Source organism: Panthera tigris, chromosome D4 (genome assembly GCF_018350195.1).
Source record: "Panthera tigris isolate Pti1 chromosome D4, P.tigris_Pti1_mat1.1, whole genome shotgun sequence".
Classification (NCBI taxonomy): domain Eukaryota; kingdom Metazoa; phylum Chordata; class Mammalia; order Carnivora; family Felidae; genus Panthera; species Panthera tigris.
Genome location: NC_056672.1, coordinates 86,636,173 through 86,648,792, shown reverse-complemented (window position 1 = coordinate 86,648,792; position 12,620 = coordinate 86,636,173). Strand labels below are relative to the sequence as shown.

Sequence of the window (12,620 nt, the reverse complement as noted above, 5' to 3'; positions counted from 1 at the left end):
CAGGAGGAAGGAGTGGGCTACCTCCTGTGTGTCTTACTCAGGGTCTCCACCCACCAGCCCCCCTGGCCCAGAAACCTGCCTCTGGGCTTCAGAAGTCATTTCTCTCTCCTTTGCCGGTTCCAAAGTCTAGGGAAAACTATGTGTAAGTCAGTGTGCTTGTTAGATCTCTCCAGACAAGTTGTCACTTCCCTTGGGTCAGAACCGTTGACTCAACAAGTTTTCAGGAAACATGTGTCTTGTAGGGATTATCTGCTTTTAGATTTGAGAGAGAGAGAGAGAGAGAGAAAAAAGAGGAAGAAAAGTCAAGATTCATTTTCTGGCATGAGACTTTGTTGCCCTGCTTGATTAACAAATTTTCATGGAAACCGTATTTGTTTCAGTGTCAACAGCTTCTTATTGACGGGTTCCTGTGGGCCAGGACCTGTCTTGAATGCTTTCTGTGAATGACTGCATTATGGCTATCCCCTTGTACAGACAAGGAAACTGAGCCTAGAGATCTGGCTTGTGGCATGGAATGAGCACGGTCCAGAGTGGAGCTTGGGACCACTCCATCCATGTCCAAGCTTTCATTTTCTGGGATTGTTCGTGGAACAGGCTGGTCTTGCCTGGGCACGGTACCCCTTCCCCAGGCCCCTTCTCCAGAGGCACTATCATTTCTGTTTTCTCAGTAACTGGGAGTATCCGACGTTTTGAGCCCAGAGGATGCTAAACTTCCTTCCAGACACCGGATAGATCTTCCCAGTAGAGAACTGACTCACCCCAAATACTAAGTGTGCCCCTTTTGAGAAACACTAAAACCAACTCTCTGTATTGCATAGAATGGGCTTAGGTGATGTGGGCCCAAGCCAAAATCCCCTTGCTTGCCCTCGCAAGCTGCCATGTGGTATGGAAGCCCAAAGGACATGACTCCAGTCCCCAGGGGAGCCGACAGAGGTGGCAATACCCACCTCCTGAAAAGAGGGATGTTTGGGGCAAGACTTTGGACTTTGGAAGCCTGCGAACCCCACGTTTTGAATCCCAAAGTAGGCTCTCAGCTGAATGACCTTTGTTGTTCTCCTTTGAGAAAAATAGGGATGACAGTGCCTTCCTACTAGGTTTTTCTCAAGATTACAGAAGTGCTGGGGCACCTGGGTGGCTCAGTCAGTTAAGTGTCCGACTTCGGCTCAGGTCATGATCTCACGATCTGTGAGTTCGAGCCCCGCATCAGGCTCTGTGCTGACAGCTCAGAGCCTGGAGCCTGCTTTGGATTCTGTGTCTCCCTCTCTCTCTGCCCCTCCCCTGCTCATGCTCTGTCTCTCTCCTCTCAAAAATAAATAAACATTAAAAAATAATAATAATTAAAAAAAAAAGATTACAGAAGTGCAGGGGTCAGATGTAGAGTAGGTGATCTCTGAGTTCAGAGGAAGGCCCAAGTGGACACGGAGGGAGAGACGAGGCACGGCTGAGACTGGACCCTGCCAGGGAGATCAGACTGGGGGGCATGCAGGGCAGGGCCACAGACGTCTATTCGAAAACAAATTAGGGGCACCTGGCTGGCTCAGTTGGTAGAGCATGCGACTCTTGATCTCAGGGTCATGAGTTCAAGCCTCACTTTGGGCATGGAGCCTACCCAAAATAAAAAGTTACAAACAAAAAAACAAAAGCAAACAATCTGTATGCTCGGAAGAGGAGAGAACATAGAACCTGCAGAGTCTGTCTGCATTCAGGCCAACTCCAAAGGCCAGCTACCGGGGCTTTGGATCCGGTATTAATGCGGGCTTCTTGGCAAGACTGATCCAATGGGACACGTGGCTGACATCAGCCACCAGAGACTTCGTCATTTCCCGAGGGGTCATTCACCTGCTGGCCAAGAGGTGGCCCAGGATCTGCCTAAGCTGGTAGAGTTCTGTGTTGGGGGAGGGCACTAACCACTGGCACCCAGCCCCTGGCCTGGCAGCAAGGAAGCCTGAGACCTTAGAGGCCAGAGGGGAGCGGCCCTGGAAGGTGTCCTAAAGGTCATCTGGTGCATTTCTGCTCCCCTCCAGGCGGGGCTAGCCTCCCCAGTGCTGCCATAGCGCCTGCCTTGCCTACAATGCTTACGGGACTAATAGTTGAGGACTGATGATAACAATGACGACATTTGTGGAGCACAGATTCTCTGCGGGTACCGCGCTAAGCGATTTTCTTGTGTCCTCTCACTGGCTTCTCGCTACAACTCCGTGAGGCAGGTGCTACCGTCGTTCCTACACAGAAATGATTCTTAGAAAAAAAGAAGTGTGTGGGGAGGTACGCCTGAGCGGCTCAGTCAGTTAAGCCTCCGACTCTTGATCTCGGCTCAGGTCATGATCCCATGGCTCGTGAGTTTGAACCCTGCGTGGGGGCTCTGCGCGCGGACAGTGCAGAGCGTGCTTGGGATTCTCTCTCTCCCCCTCTCTCCGCCCCTCCCTTGCTGTCTCTCAAAATAAATAAATAAACTTTAAAAGCAAAAAAGACACGCTTCTCAGAAAGGTTTAATACTTTGCAAAAAGTCACACGGCTAGTAAATGGCTTCAGTCCAAGGTCTGTCTGATTCCAGAGCTTTACAGCCTTGTTAAAAAAAAAAAAAAAAAAAAGTATACAAGTTTATAAGACCCCAAACCCAGTCCCAGAGAAAGCCACTATTAATAATTTAGTGGTGTCCCTGGAAACAGCCTTCTGCACAAATACATACATGATCAAGCTGTCCTTGCTTTACACGGCAGAACGAGTTTCAGACGCCACGGTTCAGTGAAGTAACGCCAGTGTCTCAACAACACGATTCAGATTTCGGTTGCCATGTTCTATTAACTATGAGCAGTTGCATGAAGTACAGACCTTCCTACCCTTCGGTCCACACGTGACTGCGGCAACATCGGGTGTGCTTGGTGGTCGGTGACTAATCACATTGCTTCTTCCAAAGCCTGACCCTGATTGGTCACGGTGCACGGTATTCAGTTCACACACCGACCCCAAAGCTCGGGGTCGTGTTGACCTCTGTCTCCCAGTGATAAACCCAGACGACAGGCTACAAAACCGGATAATCAGATGAAGGAACTGGCCAACAAAGACGAACAGTGCGGCAAAGAAATGCAGAGTGTAAATGGGGTGATAAAAGAAATAGCCCGTTGTGGGGATGTTGACACAGCAGCTCGTTGCTGTTCCAGAAACTCCAGATGTGCAACCAGAGACACTTAGTGAAGGCAAATTGATCGACATAGGTGACGCATGTGGCTCTGATGAAGGATGAAGGTGTCCCAGAGGAAGTGATGCCGGCACATTAAAGGAACTCCCAGATATACTTCATGACATTGAAGTACAAGGGATAAAATTGAAGTTGATCTAAACTCAGAAAGGAGTGTGTTCACTCATCAATGCTGAGAAAAGATTCTTGTTCCGTATCCTAAGTTACACAACTAGAAAGCAAGCATTGTTCAAACTACTCTCAGTAATTCCCTGCCCCCCCAGACTTATTGAGTTATAATTGACAAATAAAACTGTAATACATTTGAGGGACCTGGGTGGCTCAGTCGGTACGGTGTCCGACTCTTGATTTCAGCTCAGGTCCCAGGGTCATGGGATCGAGCCCCAAGTCAGGCTCCGTGTGGAGTGTGGAGCCTGCCTGGGATTCTCTCTCTCTCTCTCTCTCTCTCTCTCTCTCTCTCAAAAATTAAAATTAAAAAATTATTAAGTTTGTGATACATTTAAATTATACATGATGATTTGATACATGTATATATTGTGAAGTTATTCCCACAATCAAGTTAATTAATACATCCATTACTTTACATAGCTATCTTTCTTTTTTTCTCCCCCCCGCCCCTGCCTTGGTGAGAAGTCTTAAGATCTACTCTCCTAGCAAATTTAAATTGTACAATACAGGGGTGCTGGGGGCACCTGAGTGGCTCAGTCGGTTGAGCGACCGACTTTGGCTCAGGTCATGATCTCACGGTCTGTGGGTTCAAGCCCTGCATCGGGCTCTGCGCTGACAGCATTGATCCTGCTTGGGATTCTCTCTATCCCTCTCTCTCTGCCCCTCTTGCTCTCTCTCGCTCGCTCTTAAAAATAAATAAATAAACTTTAAAAAATTAGACAATATAGGATTATCAACTCTAGTCACCATTTATATATTAGGTCCGCAGAACTCATTCATCTTTTAGCAAAGATTATACCCTTTCATCAGCCTCTCCCCACGCCCCTTACCCTTAAGGGGTTGCTCCCCTTAGCCCAGCAGCCACCATTCTACTCTGTTTCCAGCAGTTCAACTTTTTCCCACCCAGATTCTGCACATAAATGACCCCACACAGTGTCTGCCTTTGGCTTATTTTACCCGGCATCGCACCTGCCAGATTCATTCGTGTTGTAGCAAATGGCAGACCTTCCTTCTTTTTTAAGGCTGGATAACATTCCGTTATATACAGAAACCACATTTTCTTTCTCTTTTTTTCCAGTTCACATCAGATTTACCGTTTCATAATAATAGCATGCTTGAGGATAATCACGTCACTAAAACATTACAGGACATCAAATGACAAGCTTCTGGAACTCCATTTTTAGATATTCCTTTGTTAGCGTTCTGTGAAGGATTTTGAATGCGTTTGCTTTCAATTCTTTCCTTGCAGTTAGACTAGGACAGTGAATCACACTCATTTGAACCAGTAGTCTACATCTCCTCACTTGTGGGTTTGCATGTGTGTATGTTTTGGGTTTTTGACAACGATGTAGTGTGGTGCTTTAGTTTTATCACAAGACATTTAGGAATCACATTTGAAAACAACGAAAGTAATCTGTGTCCTTCCTTTATGTGTGTGTGTTTTCTAACAAGCAAAAACATGACCAACCTTAGTAATTCTGTTTCTCACTGCTCTCTACCGTTTCTCTGCCCAAAGTTCTTGCTGTTCCTTGTACAAACTTAATAATTTCCTGGCCACATGTCTTTGCTTTGGCCGTTTCTTTTCCTTGGAATCTCCCCCTTAACCATCGTCAAATCTTACTCATGTTAAACACCCACATATAAAACAAATGAATTCTTTCTTCATTGTAGTTGGGGTAATTATGCTGTCCTCCAGGACTCCCTTTGTATTCTTTTTTCTCAGGTACCTCATGCTTTCTGCCTGTGATACTGTGGACTCTCTGAGCAAATGACTTGTCATGTTGAGATTATGTTTGAATACGAATAGTGTTTATAATAATGGTATACCTTATTTTTTTATGTTTTCCTATCTTTTAAAAAAATTTTTTTTAATTTTATTTTTTTACTTTACATCCAGATTAGCATATAGTGCAACAATGATTTCAGCAGTAGATTCCTTAATGCCCCTTACCCATTTAGCCCATCCCCCCTCCCACAACCCCTCCAATAACCCTCTGTTTGTTCTCCATACTTATGAGTCTCTTATGCTTTGTCCGCCTCCCTGTTTTTATATTATTTTTGTTTCCCTTCCCTTATGTTCATCTGTTTTATCTCTTAAAGTCCTCATATGAGTGAAGTCATATGATATTTGTCTTTCTCTTACTAATTTCACTTAGCATAATACCTCCAGTGCCATCCACGTAGTTGCAAAAGGCAAGATTTCATTCTTTTTGATTGCTGAGTAATGCTCCATTGTCTATATAGACCACATCTTCTTTATCCATTCATCCATCGATGGACATTTGGGCTCTTTCCATCCTTTGGCTATTGTCGAGAGTGCTGCTATAAACATGGGGGTGCATGTGTCCCTTCAAAACAGCACACCTGTATCCCTTAGATAAATGCCTAGTAGTGCCATTGCTGGGTAGTAAGGTAGTTCTATTTTTAGTTTTTTTGAGGAACCGCCATACTGTTTTCCAGAGTGGCTGCACCAGCTTGCATTCCCACATAAACCACATTTTCTTTATCCATCCATCCATCAGTGAACACATAGGATGTTTCCATATCTTGGCTATTGTGAATAATGTAATGAACATGGGAGTATGGGTATCTCTTCGAGAGAGTGATTCTGTTTCCTTTGGAGAGCCACCCTGAAGATTATCCTTGATACATTTAAAAAAAAATTTTTTTTTAATGTTTACTTTTGAAAGAGACAGAGACAGAGTGTGAGCAGGGGAAGGACAGAGAGAGAGGGAGACATAGAATCCGAAGCAGGCTCCAGGTTCTGAGCTGTCAGCATAGAGCCCAACGTGGGGCTCAAACCCATGAACCATGAGATCATGACCTGAGCCGAAGTCGGACGCTTAACTGACTGAGCCACCCAGGCACCCACTTGATATATATATATATTTTTTTTTTTTTTTTTACAAAAAAAATTTTTTTTTGAGAGAGAAAGAGCCTGCAAATGGGGAAGAGGGGCAGAGGGAGACAGAGAATCCCAAGCAGGCTCCACACTCAGCACAGAGCCTGACACGGGGCTCGATCTAATGACCCTAGGATCAAACTCGGGAGTCAGACACTTAACTGACTGAGCCACCAGGGTGCCCGCATTTTCTAAAGTAGGCTCTACACCCAACGTGGGGCTTAGGCTCAGGACCCTGACGTCAAAAGTCTCATGTTAGATCCACTGAGCCAGCCAGGCACCCCACTGATACATTTTTGTAAAGAAAGAAAACACTTTAGGGGCGCCTGGGTGGCTGAGTTTTTTGTGTCTGACTCTTAATTTCACCTCAGGTCATGATCCCAGGGTGGCTGGCAACACGGAGCTTGCTTGGGATTCTCTCTCTCTCTCTCTCCCCCTCCCCCTCTCTGCCCCTCCCCTGCTTGTACTGGGCTCTCTCTTTCTCAAAATAAATAAATTAGCATTAAAAAAATTTTAAATAAAAAAGGCAAATGGGCTTATATTGTTCTTCAACAGCTATTTTTTATCACCCTACCTTATAAAAATTAAAGTGAAATTCACATAACCTACAATCAACCATTTTAAAGTGTACAAGTCAGTGGCATTCAGTGTATTCACGATGTTGTGTGCAACCTCCACTCCTCTCTAGTTTCCAAACTTTCTCATTACTCCAGAAAAGCACTTTTTACCCATTACATGATCACTCCTCATCTCTCCCTCCTGTCTCCTGTTTACTACTGACCTCCTTCAGACTGTATGGATTTGCCTATTCTAGATGTCACCTATGAAAGGAATCATATCCTGTTGTCACCTCCTATGTCTGGCTTCTTTCACTCAGTATGTTTTCAAAGTGCAGCCAAGCTGCTGCATGAGTCGGTATGTCTATTGTTCCTTTCTATGGCTGAATAATATTCTGTTGTGCGGACATACCACCGTGTACTCGTTCATCCACTGATGGACACGTAGATTATTTCCACCTTTTGATAATTATCAACAGTGCTCCTGCGGACGTTCGTGTACACGTTTCTGTGTGAGGGTGGATTTTCATTTCTTTTCAGTATATTACCTAGGAGTGAAATTGCTAGGTTGTAAGGTAGTTCTATGTTTGGACATCATAAAAATTGAAACTTGTGCATCAAAGGACACTAGCAAGAATGTGGTCAAGGTCGTTGATTCCCTTCAAGTCCAACTCCATTCTTTTGTGTATGGCTATCAAGCTGTCGTAGCACATTTGTTGCAAAGACTGTTTCTTCTTGAATCCATTGAATCGTTTTGTCACCCTTGTCAAAAATGAGCTGACCAGGGGTGCCTGGCTGGCTCAGCCATTAGAGCATCCGACTCGATCTCAGGGTCGTCAGTTCAAGCCACACGTTGAGTGTAGAGATTACTTAAAAAAAAAAAAAAAAAAAGACGTTTTTAAAAAAAAATCAACTGGCTGTAGATATTTAGGTTTGTTTCTGGGCTCTCTGTTCTAGTCATTTGGTCTGTATGTCTGAATCAGTACCACACTATTTTGGTTACTGAAGCTTTGTTTTTTGTTTTTTGTTTTTTTTTATTTAAATTTTTTTTTGACGTTTTATTTATTTTTGAGACAGAGAGAGAGACAGAGCATGAACAGGGGAGGGGCAGAGAGAGAGGGAGACACAGAATCGGAAGCAGGCTCCAGGCTCTGAGCCATCAGCCCCGAGCCCGACGCGGGGCTCAAACCCACGGACCGTGAGATCGTGACCTGAGCTGAAGTCGGCCGCTCAACCGACTGAGCCACCCAGGCGCCCCGGTTACTGAAGCTTTGTAGTCAGCTTTGATATCAACCTGCCTTTTTCATGTAACCTGAACATCTTGATGGAACCTTTCTCATGGATTTTAAAGTGATGGAACACGGATGGTTCTGGCAGGCTGCCTCGCACAAAGAAAGTGTGCGGTAAATAAAAGGTCTTAGGTCTTAGGACAGACCTCAGGGCTATAGAGCAGTCGGCTTCCTAGAGGTTGAGGGGTGAGGCATGGGGAGTTGCAGGTGAGTGGGGCCTGAGAAAGGCCACCTGCAGAGCCACCAGGTGCCTGTGAATGAGGCCCCTGGCTGTCCCTGGGTTGTCCCAGTCAGTGGAAGGACTCTGGACTGGAAGGTCAGCAGGCCCACCTCACGGTAGGCCCGGACAAGCATGCTCCCTGCTGGGGGCCCCCTCAGTGCAGTGAGGCCACAGTACCCTCCTGTGGCACAAAGGTCACCCTCTGCCCAAATGTGTGGAGTCCCAGGGCCAACTAGGCGGAAGTCTAGGCAGTGCCGGTTCCTTGCGCCCCCTGCTGGCAGCTTCCAGAACAACAAGTCCTTCAAACCCTCTCCTTGCCCAGGGCACCACTTTGAACACCTGGTGGTGTTCCTGGGTGAGGGCCACCCACCGGGCCACCTGTCCCTTCCTGGCCTCAGATCAGACCCTCAGTGCCTTCTCCCTCCCCTTCAAGTTTCTGGAAACTGCCCCCACTACACCTGCATGCTCACAGACAGACACAGAGATGTGTGCACATGCTCAAATACAGCCACTCATATTTGCGCGTGAAGTCGTAACCACAAACAATTTACCTACGTTCAAGGTCACATTGTGACTTTCATGGGGCCCTTTCTCCATTAAAAGAAGTATAAATTGTATTTTATGACCATGAGGTATAAAGAATGAACATCATCTAGACTGGATTTGTTATTATACGTTCATCATTATTATATTCCCTTTTTTCCCCCCCTTATTTTAAGATAAAACTCGGGATGCCTGGGTGGCTCATTCGGTTAAGTGGCTGGCTCTTGACATTGGTTCAGGTCATGATCTCACGGTTTGTGAGATCAAGTCCCGTGTCCAGCTCTGTGCTGATGGCGTGAGCCTGCTTGGGATTCTCTCTCCCTCTCTCTCTGCCCCTCCCCTGCTCATGCTAGCTCTCTCTCTCAAAAATAATAATAATAATAATAAGTAAACATTAAAAAAGTTAAAAAATAATAAAATAAAATAAATTAAAATTTAAAATAAATTAAAACACTTTCATGGGCTCCTCAACGTATGGTAGGTCCTGAGCACTATGCCTTCTGCAGAGGTCTGATAGAGAAGTCAGCCCTGCCAATGAACGTAAGTGAATTCACACACATCTAGCCCCACATGTCATAGTTTCGCTAGTGACCCAGTGAGCATTCATTAACTGCCCACTCTGTTAGGAATATCTATCATTTGCTGGGCATCTTTTATGTGCCGGGCACTAAGGAAAATGCTTTCCATGAATTATCTTATTTTTATTGATTTTATCCACAAGGAGACTGACATTCAGAGGTGAAGTGACTTGCCTCAGCTCACACGGCCAAGATCTGCGGGATACCAAAGTCTGTGTTCTACTCCTCCCCGCAGGGGACTATTCCAGGCTCAGTCCCGGGCAGGCACAAAGGGTCTGGCAGCAGTAGGACAGATCTGCCCCACAGAGGGTGCAGCGTGATGCTAACTCCCATTCCCCAAGACTCGCCCAGGGCACACGCACCACCGCCTACAGGACTGTCCCCTGCAGTGAAAGCCGGAGCCTGGTTTCCAGCTGGAGCCCCGAGGCGGCCAGACTGGTTAAGTACATCCTCATCCAGCACGGGCTCTCCTTGCCCTCTGTGAAGCCAGGGGGCCTTGGCCACCTCGAACCCCAAGACACCACCTTTCCCCAGAGCAGGCAGTGCCCAGAGAGGGTGAGAGGGGCTGAGGTTGTGGCAGAGGAGGGGGAAGGGCCATGAGCTGGGTGGGATCTTTTCCCTTGTGAGTGTAACCTTCTGCCCTGTACCGGGCAGTGGGTGGTGCGGACCCTCCTTCGACCTCCAGAAGCTCAATATGAGCGTTAGTTGTTATATTATGTTTATTACCAGTGTCTTTGCCTGTTAATGGAGGTGAGGAAAGCACGTTCTTTCCGGGGCCTTTAAAAGGGTCTGATGATCGGAGCGCCTGGGTGGCTTAGCTGGTTAAGCCTCTGACTTCAGCTCAGGTCACCATCTCATAGTTTGTGAGTTCGAGCCCCACGTTGGGTTCTGTGCTGACAGAACAGAGGCTGCTTTGGCTTTTTTGTCTCCCTCTCTCCGCCCCGCCCCTGCTTGTTTTCTCTCTCTCTCTCTCTCAAATATAAATAAATAAACATTTTTAGAAAAGGGTCTGATGACCTACAGTCCTTAACACAGAGTCTGGTACAAAGTAAGCACTCAGGAGATTAGAGCTGGTTGTGTTAATATCATTCCCAGTGCTGTAATCCAGTGAGACGGTAAAAGCATAGTTTAAGGCAAAGGAGCTGTAGTCACTTTATTTATTTATTTATTTTTTAAGTTTCTTTATTTATTTTGAGCAAGAGAGTGTGAGCCAGGGAGGGGCGGAGAGAGAGAGGCAGAGAGAATCCCAAGCAGGCTTTGACCATGTGGAGCCCAACCAAAGGCGCGAACTCACGAACTGTGAGATCACTATCTGAGCCCAAACCAAGAGGTGGATGCTTAACTGACTGAGCCACCCAGGCAACCCCTGGATGTAATCACTTTAGGAGAAAGGGCAGAATTCATAGACGTGTAATGACGTGGGCAAGGGTGTCAGAGAGAGGATCAGCCCGCTGGACACCCGCAGATTTTGGTCAGGAGGCAGCAGACAAGGGTCCTTCTAGAGGAGTCAGCAGAACCTTGGGCCCAGAACAGGAGCAGCCATCCTGCATTCGGCCAATCCAAGTAGACCAGCCTTCCCCATTTGCCCAGGATGCTCCCAGTTTTAGCACTGAAGATCCCATGTCCCGAGAAACCCCTCAGTCTGGGCAAGCAGGACAGTTGGGCCCCCTAGAACATGCGGCAGGCACAAGTTGTCTGAACAGCGCTGAACTCAGACCTGGCCATGGGCTTCATGTCCCGGGGCCGAGTGAGGCTGAAGCATGCTGGCACCTTCCCCCTGGTATGACACACTGTGGAATATCCCTCCTCGGGTAAGAATCACACTACCCTTTGTTGCTGCAAGCTCTGGGTCTTAGCTGCGGGGATCAGGGAATACTTCCTGCAGGGTTCCCCTGGGAAGCGACTCAGTTCTGAGAAGTTAGAGAGTAAACTCTGGCCAAACTGACTTCTCGGCTCCTGGGATCTCCTAGCGCTCTCCCACTCCCGCCTGGCACACTTTCCCAGCTTTGGGATTCAGCTTGAATGCCCCCTTGTCTGGGGAGCCCTCCCAAACTCCCAGCTATGGGGCAGGTGCCCAGGGCGCCCCCTAGTGCCCCAGCGCATTAGTTGCCGGAAGCTACCGAAACAAAGTACCCCAAGCTGAGTGGTTTTACACAACAGAAAGTTTTTCTTTCACAGTTCTGGAGACTAGAGATCCAGAAGCAAGGTGTCAGCAGGGCCATACTTTCTCTGAAGGCTCTAGAGGAGAATCTGTCCTGTGCTTTTCTCTTAGCTTGTGGTGTTGCCAACAATCCATACTGTTCCTTGGCTTGAAGATGCCTCACCCAAATCTCTGCCTCTGTCCTCACATGGCTTTTTCCTTGTGTGTCTGTGTCTCTTCTATCTCCTCCTCCTCCTCCTCCTCCTCCTTCTCCTCCTCCTTCTTCTCCTCCTTCTTTTTAATTTTTTTCAAGACTTACTTTTGAGAGAGAGAGTGCAAGCAGGGAAGAGGCAGGGTAGGGGGGGGGGGGCAGGGACAGAAGATCCGAAGCGGGCTCCGCGCCCACAGCAGCAAGCTCCATACAGGGCTTGAACTCATGAACCACAAGATCATGACCTGAGCCGAAGTCAGACGCTCAACTGACTGAACCACCCAGGTACCCCTTAAATTTTTTTTAATGTTTGTTTATTTTTGAAAGAGAATGAGAGAGGGAGAGAGAGAGAGAATGAGCAGGGGGGGAGGGGCAGAGAGAGGACCGAGGATCTAAAGTGGGCTCTGTGCTGACACCCGAGAGCCCAATGCAGGGCTCGAACCCCCAAACCCGTGAAATCATGACCCGAGCCGAAGTCCGATACTCAACTGACTGAGCCACCCAGGTGCCCCATCTTCTCCCTTCTTCTGAGGACACCAGTCATACTGGATTAAGGTCCAGTATGACCTCATCCTACATTGGTCACCTCTATGAAAATCCTATTTCCAAATAAGGTTCCATTCACAGGCACTGGGGCTCGGGACTCTTCAACACATTCTCTCAGGGGACACATTTCAAACCATAACACGTGCCTTTGTGCTTGTCAGGAAATACTTGCTGGATGTATGAAGGAGAGAGTGCTTGTCAGCCTCTTGCCTCCCCATCCCACTTCAACCCTCCACCCTCGCCCGGGGCCCAGCAGCTCATATGGTG

The 12,620-nt window shown here is 47.2% G+C and overlaps 1 protein-coding gene across 6 annotated transcripts in view; it reads left to right on the top strand.

Moving 5' to 3' along the window:
* KYAT1 (kynurenine aminotransferase 1) overlaps positions 1-12,620 on the top strand; it is a 34,927-nt gene that overhangs the window by 3,076 nt on the left and 19,231 nt on the right. The window lies entirely within an intron of this gene.